The sequence below is a fragment of the Trachypithecus francoisi genome, unplaced genomic scaffold, assembly GCF_009764315.1.
Source record: "Trachypithecus francoisi isolate TF-2019V2 unplaced genomic scaffold, Tfra_2.0 Lachesis_group8, whole genome shotgun sequence".
In the NCBI taxonomy this organism is placed as follows: Eukaryota; Metazoa; Chordata; class Mammalia; order Primates; family Cercopithecidae; genus Trachypithecus; species Trachypithecus francoisi.
Window position 1 is genome coordinate 46039677 of NW_022681473.1, and position 13593 is coordinate 46053269.

Here is a 13593-nt window from a genome sequence, read left to right on the forward strand (position 1 = left end):
AAATATATATACATCCAACACTGGAGCACCCAGATATATAAGCAAATATTATTACAGCTAAATAGAGAGCTAGGCCCCAGTACAATAATGGCTGGAGACTTTCAGCATTAGACAAATCTTCTAGACAGAAAATCAGCAAAGAAATGTCAGAATTAATCTGCACTATAGACAAAATGGACCTAATAGATACACAGAGAACATTTTATCCAAGAACTGCAGAATATTTCTTTTCCTCAGCACATGGATCATTCTCGAAGACAGACCATATGTTAGATCAGAAAGCAAGACTTAAAAGATTCAAAAAATTGAAATATCAAGCATCTTCCCTGATCACAATGAAATAAAACTTGAAATTATTAACAAGAAGAATTTTGGAAACCATACAAATACATGGTAGTTAAACAATATGCTTCTGAATGACCCATAGGTCAACGAAGTAATTAAGAAGAAAATTTAAAAACCTCTCTAAGCAAATAATAATGGAAACACAACATGCCAAAACCTATTAGACACAGCAAAAGCAGTACCCAGACAGAAATTTAGAGCTATAGATGCTTACAGTTAAAAAGAAGAAAAGCTTTAAATAAATAATCTAGCAATACCTCTTAAATAGCTAAAAAAGCAAGGGCAAACTGAACCCAAAACTTATAGTAGAAAAGAAATCATAAAGACCAAAGCAGAAATAAACTAAATTGAAATGAAAAAATACAAAATATCAATAAAAACTGAAAGTTGGTTTTTTGAAAAGTTAAACAAAATTCCAAAAACTTTAGCCAGACTAAGAAAAAAAAAGTGAGAAGATCCCAATAAATAAAATCAAACATGAAAAGAGACACTAAACTGATACTGCAAAAATTCAAATAATCACTAGTGGCTACTATGAACAACTATAGCCCAACAGAAAAAATCCTAGATACATACACCCTACCAAGATTGAACCAGGAAGAAATCCAAAATCTGAAAGATCAACAAGAAATAAGATCTAAGGTGTAACAAAAAGTCTCACAGAAAAAAAAAAAGACCAGGACCCTATGGCTTCATTGCTGAATTCTACCAAATATTTAAAGAATTAATCCTACTCACATTATTCAGAAAAATAGCAGAGACAGGAATACTTCCAAATTCATTCTACAAGGTTAGTATTACCTTGATACCAAAACCAGGCAAAGAAATGTTAAAAACAGAATACTACAGGCCAATATCTCTGATAAATATTGATGCAAAAAGCCTCAACAAAATGTCAGCAATCCAAATTTAACAATAAATTAGCAAGATCATTCATCAAGACCAAGTGGGATTTATCACTGGGATGCAAGAATGGTTCAACATATGCAAATCAATCAACGTGATACATCATATCAACAGAATGAAGGACAAAAAAAAAAAAAAAAGACCATTTCAACTGTCACTGAAAAAGAATTTGATAAATTTAAGTATCCCTTCAGGAAAAAAAGAAAAAAAAATCTCCAAAAACTGGATATAGAGGGAACATACCTTAAAGTAAAAGTCATATAAGACAGACCCACAATTAGTATCATACTAAATGGGAGAAAACAAAGTCTTCCCTCAAGAACTGGAACACAACAAGGATGTCCACTGTCACCACTGTTATTCAGCATAGTACTGGAAGTCCTAGCTACAGCAAGAAGACAAGAGAAAGGTATAAAGGGCATCCAAATTGGAAAGGATAAAGTCAGATTATCCTTGTTTGCTAATAAAAATCTTATATTTGGAAAAACCTGAAGATTCCACAAGGAAACTATTAGAACTGATAAGCAAATTCAGTGAAGTTATAGGATAAAAAAAAATCAACATACAAAAATTAGTAGCATTTTTATATGCCCACAGTTAAAAACCAGAAAAAGAAAAAGGTAATCCCATTTACAATAGCCACACATAAAATTAAATACCTAGAAATTAACTGAACCAACGAGGTGAAATATCTATAATGAAAACTATAAAACACTGATAAAGGAAATGAAAGAGGACAGAAAAAAAATGTAAAGACATTTCATGTTTATGTACTAGAAGAATCAACATCATTGGTGAAAATTTCCAGGACATTGGTCTGGGCAAGGATTTCTTGAAAAATACTCCACAAGCACTGGCAACCAAAGCAAAAATAAACAAATGGGATTACATCAAGTTTAAAAGCTTCTGCACAGCAAAGAAAGCATTCAACAAAATGAAGACACAGCCCACAGAATGGGTGAATATATTTGCAAACTACCCATCTGACAAGGGATTAATAACTAGAATATACAAGGAGCTAAAACAAGTCTACCGGGGGAAAAAAATCCAATAATCTGATTAAAAATGGGCAAAAGATTTGAATAGACATTTCTCAAAAGAAGACATAAATGGCAAAGAGGTATATGAAAAGGTGTTCAACCTCACTGAACATCATAGAAATACAAATTGAAACTACAATGAGACGTCATCTCATCCCAGTTAAAATAGTTTATATCCAAAAGACAAGAAATAACAAATGCTGGTGAAGATGTGAAGAAAAGGGAACCCTTGTATACTGTTGGTAAGAATATGTTAATAAATTAGTATGACCACTATAGAGAACAGTTTGGAGGTTCCTCAAAACACTAAAAATAGAGCTATTAGATGATCCAGCTAATCGTACTGCTGGGTATACACAAACGAAAGGAAATTCATATGTCAAAGGGCTGTCTGCAGTCTTATGTTTGCTGCAACACTATTTACAATAGCCAAGATTTAAAAGCAACCTCAGTGTCCATCAACAGATGAATGGATAAAGAGAATGTGGTACATATACACAATGGAGTATTATTCAGCCATAAAGAAGAATGAGATCCAATCATTTAAAACAGCATAGATAAAACTCGAGATCATTATCTCAAGTGAAATAAGCTAGGCACAGAAAGACAAACATCACACTTTCTCACTTGTTTGTGGGATGTAAAAATCAAAACAATTGAACTCATGGGGGTGGTTAATAGGTACAAAAAATGGTTAGAAAAAATGAGTAAGACTGGGATCTGTTCCAAGATGGCCAAATAGGAACAGCTCTGGTCTGCAGCTCCCAGCGTGATTGATGCAGAAAACGGGTGATTTCTGCATTTCCAACTGAGCCTCCACTGGTGATACCCAGGCAAACGGTCTGGAGTGACCTCCAGCAAACTCCAACAGACCTGCAGCTGAGGGACCTGACTGTTAGAAGGAAAACTAACAAACAGAGAGGAATAGCATCAACATCAACAAAAACAGCATCTACACCAAAACCCCATCTCTAGGTCACCAACATCAAAGACCAAAGGTAAATAAAACCACAAAGATGGGAAGAAACCAGAGCAGAAAAGCTGAAAATTCTAAAAATCAGAGCACCTCTTCTCCAAAGGATCGCAGGTCTTCGTCAGCAATGGAACAAAGGTGGATGGAGAATGACTTCGACGAGCTGACAAAAGTAGGCTTCAGAAGGTCGGTAATAACAAACTTCTCTGAGCTAAAGGAGCATGTTTGAACCCATCGCAAGGAAGCTAAAAACCTTGAAAAAGGGTTACATAATGGCTAACTAGAATAAACAGTGTAGAGAAGACCTTAAATGACCTGATGGAGCTGAAAACCATGGCACGAGAACTTCGTGATGCATACACAAGCTTCAATAGCTGATTTGATCACGTGGAAGAAAGGGTATCAGTGATTAAAGATCAAATTAATGAAATAAAACAAGAAGACAAGGTTAGAGAAAATAGAGTAAAAAGAAACAAAGCCTCCAAGAAATATGGGACTATGTGAAAAGATCAAATCTATATTTCACTAGTGTACCTGAAAGTGATGGGGATAAGGGAACCAAGTTGGAAAACACTCTTCAGGATATTATCCAGGAAAACATCCCCAACCTAGCAAGGCAGGCCACCATTCAAATTCAGGAAATAGAGAGAATACCACAAAGATACTCCTCAAGAAGAGCAACCCCAAGACACATAATTGTCAGATTCACCAAGTTTTAAATGAAGGAAGAAATGTTAAGGGCAACCAGAGAGAAAGGTCAAGTTACCCACACAAAGGGAAGCCCATCAGACTAACAGTGGATCTCTTGGCAGAAACCCTACAAGCCAGAAGACAGTGGGGGCAAATATTCAACATTCTTAAAGAAAAGAATTTTCAACCCAGAGTTTCATATCCAGCCAAACTAAGCTTCACAAGTGAAGGAGAAATAAAATCCTTTACAGACAAGCAAATGCTTAGAGATTTTGTCACCACCAGGCCTGCCTTACAAGAGCACTAAACATGGAAAGGAACAACCGGTACCAGTCACTGCAAAAACATGCCAAATTGTAAAGACCATTGATGCCGTGAAGAAAGTGCATCAATTAACGGGCAAAATAACCAGCTAAGATCATAATGATAGGATCAAATTCACACATAACAATATTAACCTTAAGTCGGGTGCAGTGGCTCAAGCCTGTAATCCCAGCACTTTGGGAGGCCGAGACGGGCGGATCACGAGGTCAGGAGATCGAGACCATCCTGGCTAACACAGTGAAACCCCGTCTCTACTAAAAAATACAAAAAACTAGCCGGGCGTGGTGGCAGGCGCCTGTAGTCCCAGCTACTGGGGAGGCTGAGGCAGGAGAATGGCGTGAACCCGGGAGGCGGAGCTTGCAGTGAGCTGAGATCTGGCCACTGCACTCCAGCCTGGGCGGCAGAGCCAGACTCCATCTCAAAAAAAAAAAGAAAGAAAGAAAAAAAAACAATATTAACCTTAAATGTAAATGAGCTAAATGTCCCAAGTAAAAGACACACACTGGCAAATTGGATAAAGAGTGAAGACCCATCAGTGTGCTGTATTCACAAGACCCATCTCACTTGCAAAGATGCACATAGGCTCAAAATAAAGGGACGGAGGAAGATCTACCAAGCGAATGGAAAGCAAAAACAAAAAAAAGAAAGAAAGAAAGAGAGAGAGAGAGAGAGAGAGAGAGAGAGAGAGAAAGAAAGAAGAAAGAAAGAAAGAAAGAAGAAAGAAAGAGAAAGAAAGAAAGAGAAAGAAAGAAAGAAAGAAAGCAAGAAAGCAAGAAAGCAAGAAAGCAAGAAAGCAGGCAGGCAGGCAGGCAGGCAGGCAAGGGATGCAATCCTAGTCTCTGATAAAACAGACTTTAAACCAACAAAGATCAAAAGAGACAAGGCTATTATATAATGGTAAAGGGATCAATTCAACAAGAAGAGCTAATCATCCTAAATATATATGTACCCAATACAGGAGCACCCAGATTCATAAAGCAAGTCCTCAGAGACCTACAAAGAGACTTAGAATCCCACACAATAATGGGAGACTTTAACACTCGACTGTCAATGTTAGACAGATCAATGAGACAGGGTTAACAAGGATATTTAGGACCTGAACTCAGCTGAAAGCAGACCTAACAGACATCTACAGAACTCTCCACCCCAAATCAACAGGATATACATTCTTCTCAGCACCACATCGTACTTATTCTAAAATTAACCACATAATTAAAAGTAAAGCACTCCTCAGCAAATATAAAAGAGCAGAAATCACAGCAAACTGTCTCTCAGACCACAGTGCAAACAAACGGAAACTCAGGATTAATAAACTCACTCAAAACTGCACAACTACATGCAAACTAAGCAACTTGCTCCTGAATGACTGCTGGGTACATAATGAAATGAAGGCAGAAATAAAGATGTTCTTTGAAACCAGTGAGAAAAAAGACACAACATACCAGAATTTCTGGGACACATTTAAAGCAGTGTGTAGAGGGAAATTGATAGCACTGAATGCCCACAAGAGAAAGCAGGAAAGATCTAAAATTGACACCCTAACATCACAATTAAAAGAACTAGAGAAGCAAGAGCAAACAAATTCAAAAGCTAGTTGAAGGCAAGAAATAACTAAGATCAGAGCAGAACAGAAAGAGATACAGACACAAAAAACCCTTCAAAAAATCAATGAATCCAGGAGCTGGTTTTTTGAAAAGATCAACAAAATTGATAGACCACTAGCAAGACTAATAAAGAAGAAAAGGGAGATGAATCAAATAGATGCAATAAAAAAAGATAAAGGGGATATCACCACCTATCCCACAGAAATACAAACTACCATCAGAGAATACTATAAACACTCTACACAAATAAACTAGAAAATCTAGAAGAAATGAATAAATTCCTGGACACATACACCCTCCCAAGACTAAACCAGGAAGAAGTTGAATCTCTGAATAGACCAAGAACAGGCTCTAAAATTGAGGCAATAATAATAGCCTACCAACCAAAAAAAGTCCAGGACCAGATTCAGAGCCAAATTCTACCAGAAGTACAAAGAAGAGCTGGTACCATTCCTTCTCAAACTATTCCAATCAATAGAAAAAGAGGGAATCCTCCCTAATTCATTTTATGAGGCCAACATCATCCTGATACCAAAACCTGGCAGAGACACAACAAAAAAAAGAATTTTAGACCAATATCCCTGATGAACATCAATGTGAAAATCCTCAATAAAATACTGGCAAACAGAATCCACAGCACATCAAAAAGCTTATCCACCACGATCAGGTTAGCTTCATCTCTGGGATGCAAGGCTGGCTCAACATACGCAAATCAATAAACATAATCCATCACATAAACAGAACCAACCACAAAAACCACATAACTATTAATAGATGCAGAAAAGGCTTCAACAAAATTCAACAGCTCTTCATGCTAAAAATTCTCAAACTAGGTATTGATGGAACATATCTCAAAATAGTAAGAGCTATTTATGATAAACCCACAGCCAATATCATACTGAATGGGCACACTGGAAGCATTCCCTTTGAAAACTGGCACAAGACAGGGATGCCCTCTCTCACCACTCCTATTCAACACAGTATTGGAAGTTGTGGCTAGGGCAATCAGGCAAGAGAAAGAAATAAAGCTTATTCAAATAGGAAGAGAGGAAGCCAAATTGTCTCTGTTTGCAGATGACATGATTGTATATTTAGAAAACCCCATGGTCTCAGCCCAAAATCTCCTTAAGCTGATAAGCAACTTCAGCAAAGTCTCAGGATACAAAATCAATGTGCAAAAATCACAAACATTCCTATACACCAAAAACAGACAAACGGAGAGCCAAGTCATGAGTGAATTCCCATTCACAATTGCTACAAAGAGAAGAAAATACCTAGGAATCCAACTTACAAGGGATGTGAAGGATGTTTTCAAGAACTACAAACCACTGCTCAATGAAATAGAAGAGTACACAAACAAATGGAAGAACATTCCATGCTCAAGGATAGGAAGAATCAATATCATGAAAATGACCATACTACCCAAGGTTATTTATAGATTCAATGCCATCCCCATCAAGCTACCAATGACTTTCTTCACAGATTTGGAAAAACTTACTTTAAAGTTCATATGGAACCAAGAAAGAGCCCACATTGCCAAGACAATCCTAAGCAAAAAGAGCAAAGCTGGAGGCATCACACTACCTGACTTCAAACTATACTACAAGGCTATAGTGACCAAAAGAGCATTGTACTGGTACCAAAACAGAGATATAGACCAATGGAATAGAACAGAGACCTCAGAAATAACACCGCACATCTACGACCATCTGAACTTAGACTAACCTGACAAAAACAAGAAATGGGGAAAGAATTCCCTGTTTAATAAATGGTGCCAGGAAAACTGGCTAGCCATATGTAGAAAGCTGAAACTGGATCCCTTCTTTAAACCTTATAAAAAATTAATTCAAGATGGATTAAAGAATTAAATGTTAGACCTAAAACCATAAAAACCCTAGAAGAAAACCTTCGTAATACCATTCAGGACATAGGTATGAGCAAGGACTTCCTGACTAAAACACCAAAAGCAATGGCAACAAAAGCCAAAATAGACAAATGGGTTGTAATTAAAGAGTTTCTGCATGACAAAAGAAACTACCATCAGAGTGAACAGGCAACCTACAGAGTGGGAGAAAATTTTTGCAATCTACTCATCTGGCAAAGGGCCACAATCCAGAATCTACAAAGAACTCAAGCAAATTTACAAGAAAAAAAACAAACAATCCCATCAAAAAGTTGGCAAAGGATGTGAACAGACACTTCTCAAAAGAAGACATTCATACAGCCAACAGACACATGAAAAAATGCTCATCATCACTGGTCATCAGATAAATGCAAATCAAAACCACAATGAGATACCATCTCACACCAGTTAGAATGGCAATCATTAAAAAGTCAGGAAACAACAGGTGCTGGAGAGGATATAGAGAAATAGGAACATCTTTACACTATTGGTGGGAATGCAAATTAGTTCAACCATTGTGGAAGACAGTGTGGCGATCCCTCAAGGATCTAGAACTAGAAATACCATTTGACCTAGCAATCCCATTACTGGGTATATACCCAAAGGATTATAAATCATGCTACTTATAAAGACACATGTGTTGGGAAAAAGTCCCCCAAAATCTGGCCATAAACAAAATCTCTGCTGGCCATAAACAAAATCTCTGCAGCACTGTGACATATTCATGTTGGCCATAATGCCCACGCTGGAAAGTGATGGGTTTACGGAATGAGGGCAAGGAACACCTGGCCCACCCAGGGCTGAAAACAGCTTAAAGGCATTCCTAAGCCACAAACAATAGCATGAGTGATTGTGCCTTAAGGACATGCTCCTGCTGCAGTTAACTAGCCCAACCTATTCCTTTAATTCAGCCCATCCCTTCGTTTCCCATAAGGGATACTTTTAGTTAATTTAATATCTATGGAAACAATGCTAATGACTGGCTTGCTGTTAATAAATATGTGGGTAAATCTCTGTTCAAGGCTCTCAACTCTGAAGGCTGTGAGACCCCTGATTTCCCACTTCACACCTCTATATTTCTGTGTGTGTGTCTTTAATTCCTCTAGTGCCTCTGGGTTAGGGTCTCCCTGACCAAGCTGGTCTCGGTACACATGCACACATGTTTCTTGTGTCACTATTCACAATAGCAAGGACTTGGAACCAAGCCAAATGTCCATCAATGATAGACTGGATTAAGAAAATGTGGCACATATGCAGCAAGGAGTACTATGCAGCCATAAAAAATGATGAGTTTATATCCTTTGCGGGGACATGGATGAAGCTGGAAGCCATCATTCTCAGGAAACTATCACAAGGACAGAAAACCAAATATCACATGTTCTCACTTATATGTGGGAATTGAACAATGAGATCACTTAGACACAGGGCAGGGAACATCACACACTGGGGTTTCAGGATGGGGGGGCTGGGGGAGGGATAGCATTAGGAGAAATACCTAATGTAAATGACGAGTTGATGGGTGCAACAAACCAACATGGCATATGTATACCTATTTATCAAACCTGCATGTTGTACACATGTACCCTAAAACTTAAAAAAAAAAGCTAAAAAAAAAAGAAAAAATGAATAAGACCTACTATTGATAGCACAATAGTGCTGCTATAGTGAATAATAACTGAATCATATATTTTTAAGTAACAAAGAATGTAATTGGATTGTTTGTAACTCAAAGGATAAATTATTGAAGGATGGATACACCATTCTTCATGATATGATTATTTCACATGACATGCCTACATCAAAACATCTCATGTATCCCGAAAATATATACAACTACTATGTACCCACAAAAATTTACAAAAATAAAAAATTATAAATCAAATAAGAGAGATATGACTGTACTACGTTTCCATATGCATTTGAGTTAGTTTTACAACTTTTTCATTGATTAGCTTTTCTATATATGAATGACTACTACAATATTGTGTTTACTCAGGCTTTACACTATGTTTTAATCATCCTCATTACCCTTCTTTTTCAGAAGATGTAGTTGGGTTCATTTTCTCTTGTTTCTTCCTACTGCTTGTTTTGTATACAGAAACACTGTTGGTTGTTATACAATAACATGGCGTGCAGTCACCTACCTGAACTGTCTTGTCCATGGTGTTTCAGTTCACATCAGGGGTGTCCAGGAAATCCATTACACCATTTGCCATTCTCTCACACACCTGCTCTGCTTAGTTTTCAGGCCACTCTTTCTCTGTAACCACTTTGACAACATTGGCAATGACTCATTGCTCAGTCAAAGGTTAATCTTGCAACCATGTAGCCGCTACTGACACTATTTACTCATCAATGATTCCATAGTTTGGAATTCTGGACCATCATAATCTCCTTGTTTTCTTCTTCCCCTGCCCCCAGTTTCTCCTTTTCATGTTTTGCCGATGTCAGACATGAGTTCTGAATTTCTTTTCAAAGAATCAATGTCAGTATGTTCAGTTCTTTGCCTTCAACTTTTAAACTTAACTTTCTTGTAAAGCAACCTTTCTCGCTTACCTGCTCCACCCTGGCTCATTCCGATTACCTGCTCTGTCATAGCCATTTTCCCCACCAAACCATTCACCCCATCATTCTTTAAATTAGCCAATTGGAATTAGTTTAGCCTGTGCAGTCTAACTCTAGCCAATAGGGGAACAACACAGCAGCAGGGACCACGTGTGTCAGGGATAAGAACCCGTTTCCCTCCCTTGTCCAAGTGTGCGCTCACCATTGCTCCATCTGTAAGGGTGCACCTTTCTATAGAAGTAACTTGCCTTGCTGAGAATTAAAAAGAAAATTTTATATTCGAGTGCTATTTCTTTTGCGGCACTGAAACATTATTTATAACAGAGGGATGGCAGCAAAATTGGGGAAAGACCACAGGGAGAAGGAAACTTCCAGCTGAACTTTGTGATAATTTCAACTGAGCATGAATTTTCCAGGAGAGAATTTGGGGGTGGGAGGCAAACAGGAAGTGCCAATAAAAGCACCGAAGCTGCAGCAGGGAGGGGCAATACCTGAAAGCCCTGCTTGCTTTCTCAGCAGGTGGGCTTTTCTCTGGCAATTTCTCAGCCCCTGGATATAAAGTCCGTTCTGTTGGGGGAGCAAAGGAGGAGTGAGACTGGCCTTTCTGGCTGCATGGAAGCTGGGTGAGGCCCATCACTGCTAGCTTTCCCCCCACTTCCCTGAAGGCCTGTAGGATGCAGCAGAAGCAGCCATAATAGCCCTGGGAATGTAACTCCATTAGCCTGAGAAACACATCCCCATCTCCCAAAGCAGCCACAGCAAGCCCCGCCTAAGGATAGTCTGAGCTCAGACATACCTAACCCTACCCCCAACTGATGTTCTTTCTCTGCCTACCCTGGAAGCCAAAGACAAAAGACTTGTAATCTCTTGGAAGCTCCATGGCCCCACCCACCACCTGAGAAACCTGAATACTTATCCAGGTGACTTCAGGGAAAACTTGTATCCTCCCTAAACTACTGCAGCTGATGATCTGTTGAAAGCCTCACCTCCTGGCTGGAGGCCAACCACACAACCATTACAGCATCTCACAAAACAACAACGCTGCCTGGAGAAAGGAGAAAATAGCAGATAACTCCACAGCCTGTAACATCCTGGCTAACCAGAGGTCCTGAATCTGCCCATGTGACAACTTTATTGCCAGCACAACCAGCATTTGAAAAAACCAATACACTAAACAAAACTATAACCAAGGTCCCACACAGAGTCCACCTCACTCCCCTACTACCTCCACCAGAGCAGGTCCTGGTATTCATGACTGAGAGACCTGAACATGGATCACATCACAGGACCCTTTACAGACATTCCCCAGTATCAGCCCAGAGCTTAATAGCTCCCCTAGGTGGCTAGACTCAAAAGAGAAATAACAGTCACTGAAGTCTGGCTTTCAGGAAGTCCCATCCCTAGGAGAAAAGGGAGAGGACCACTTCAAGGGATCACCCCATGGTACAAAATCTGAACAGCAGCCCTTGAGCCCCAGGTCTTCCATCTGACATACTCTACCTAAGGCAGGAGACCACCTCTTTCATATAGACTTATGCCCAATTTCTGCCTCCAAAGTAAAAACTAAAAGGCAGAAATGAAATCCACAGGCAGACGGCCTGGCGCCACACCCTGGGCCTGGTAGTTAAAGATTGACCCTTGACATAATGAGTTATGTTATCTACAGATTACAGATATTGTATAGAAAAGCACTGTGAAAATCCCTATCCCATTTTGTTCCGATCTAATTACCGGTGAATGCAGCCCCCAGTCATGTACCCCCTACTTGCTCAATCACAACCCCCTCACATGCACCCTCTTAGAGCTGTGAGCCCTTAAAACGGACAAAAAATGCTTGCTTGGGGAGCTCGGCTCTTGAAACAGGAGTCTTGCCGATGCCTTAGCTGAATAAACCCCTTCCTTCTTTAACTTGGTGTCTGAGGAGTTTTGTCTGTGGCTCTTCCTGTTGCATTTCTTGGTTCCCTGACTGGGAAGCGAGGTGATTGGTGGACTGTCAAGGCAGCTCCTTAGGCGACTTAAGCCTGCCCTGTGGAACATCCCTTCAGGGGACTCCGGCCAGCCCAAGTGACGCGGATCTTGAGAATGCTCCTGGGTAGGCATTTGTCCCAGTGGGATGCCTCACCAGAGCAGTGTGTGGCAAGTACCCCCTGTGGAGGATCAAAGTAGTGGATGAACACCAGGAAGGAATGGGCACTTGGAATCTGGACATCTAAAACTTGGTAAGACTAGTCTTTGAAACTTGCCCACTCCATTTGAGTGGAAGCGTGGCCAGATCACCCATGGCGTGCCTTTATCAACACTTGGTTTTGGTTTTGACTTGGTTTGAATTGCTTGACAGGGTTGGTCTTGGGAACTTGCCTACTCCGTTTGAGTGGAAGCATGGCCTGATCACCCAGGGTGTGCCTGTACCAGCACTTTGGTTTTTGTTTTTGACTTGACTTGGCTTGCTTGATACTTTGGTTTTGGTTTTGACCTGGCTTGGATTTCTGGATACTCTGATTTTGGTTTTGATTTTGGTTTGGTGCAAACTGCAAAAGTGTGTGTGTGCCCTTTTTACCCATTCTTTGTTTTGTGGTGTGCATGTGATGTAAGCGTGTGTCTTACATCAGGCACAAATAAGACCACCTTACTAGGAACTATGTTGACAAATTTCAAAAAAAATAATTTAAAGGAGACTATGGAGTACTATGACACTAGGAAAACTTAAAACTTCGTGTAAGATAGACTGGCCAGCATTAGAGGTAGGTTGGCCATTAGAAGGAAGCCTGGGCCGGGTGCGGTGGCTCATGCCTGTAATCTCAGCACTCTGGGAGGCTGAGGCGGGTGGATCACGAGGTCAGGAGATTGAGACCATCCTGGATAACATGGTGAAACCCCGTCTCTACCAAAAATTCAAAAAAATTAGCAGGGCACAATGACAGGCACCTGTGGTACCAGCTACTGGGGAGGCTGAAGCAGGAGAATGGCATGAACCTGGGAGGTGGAGCTTGCAGTGAGCCGAGATGGCACCACTGTACTCCAGCCTGGGCCACAGAGCAAGACTCCTCTCAAAAAAAAAAAAAGAAGAAGAAGAAGAAGGAAGCCTGGACAGGTCCCTTGTTTCAAAGGTATGGCACAAAGTAACACATAAGCCAGGGAACCCAGACCAGTTCCTGTACATAGACACTTAGTACAGCTGGTTTTAGACCCCCCACCCCCAACACACAGTGGTTGAGAGAACAGCAGCATAAGCAGCTGGCAGAA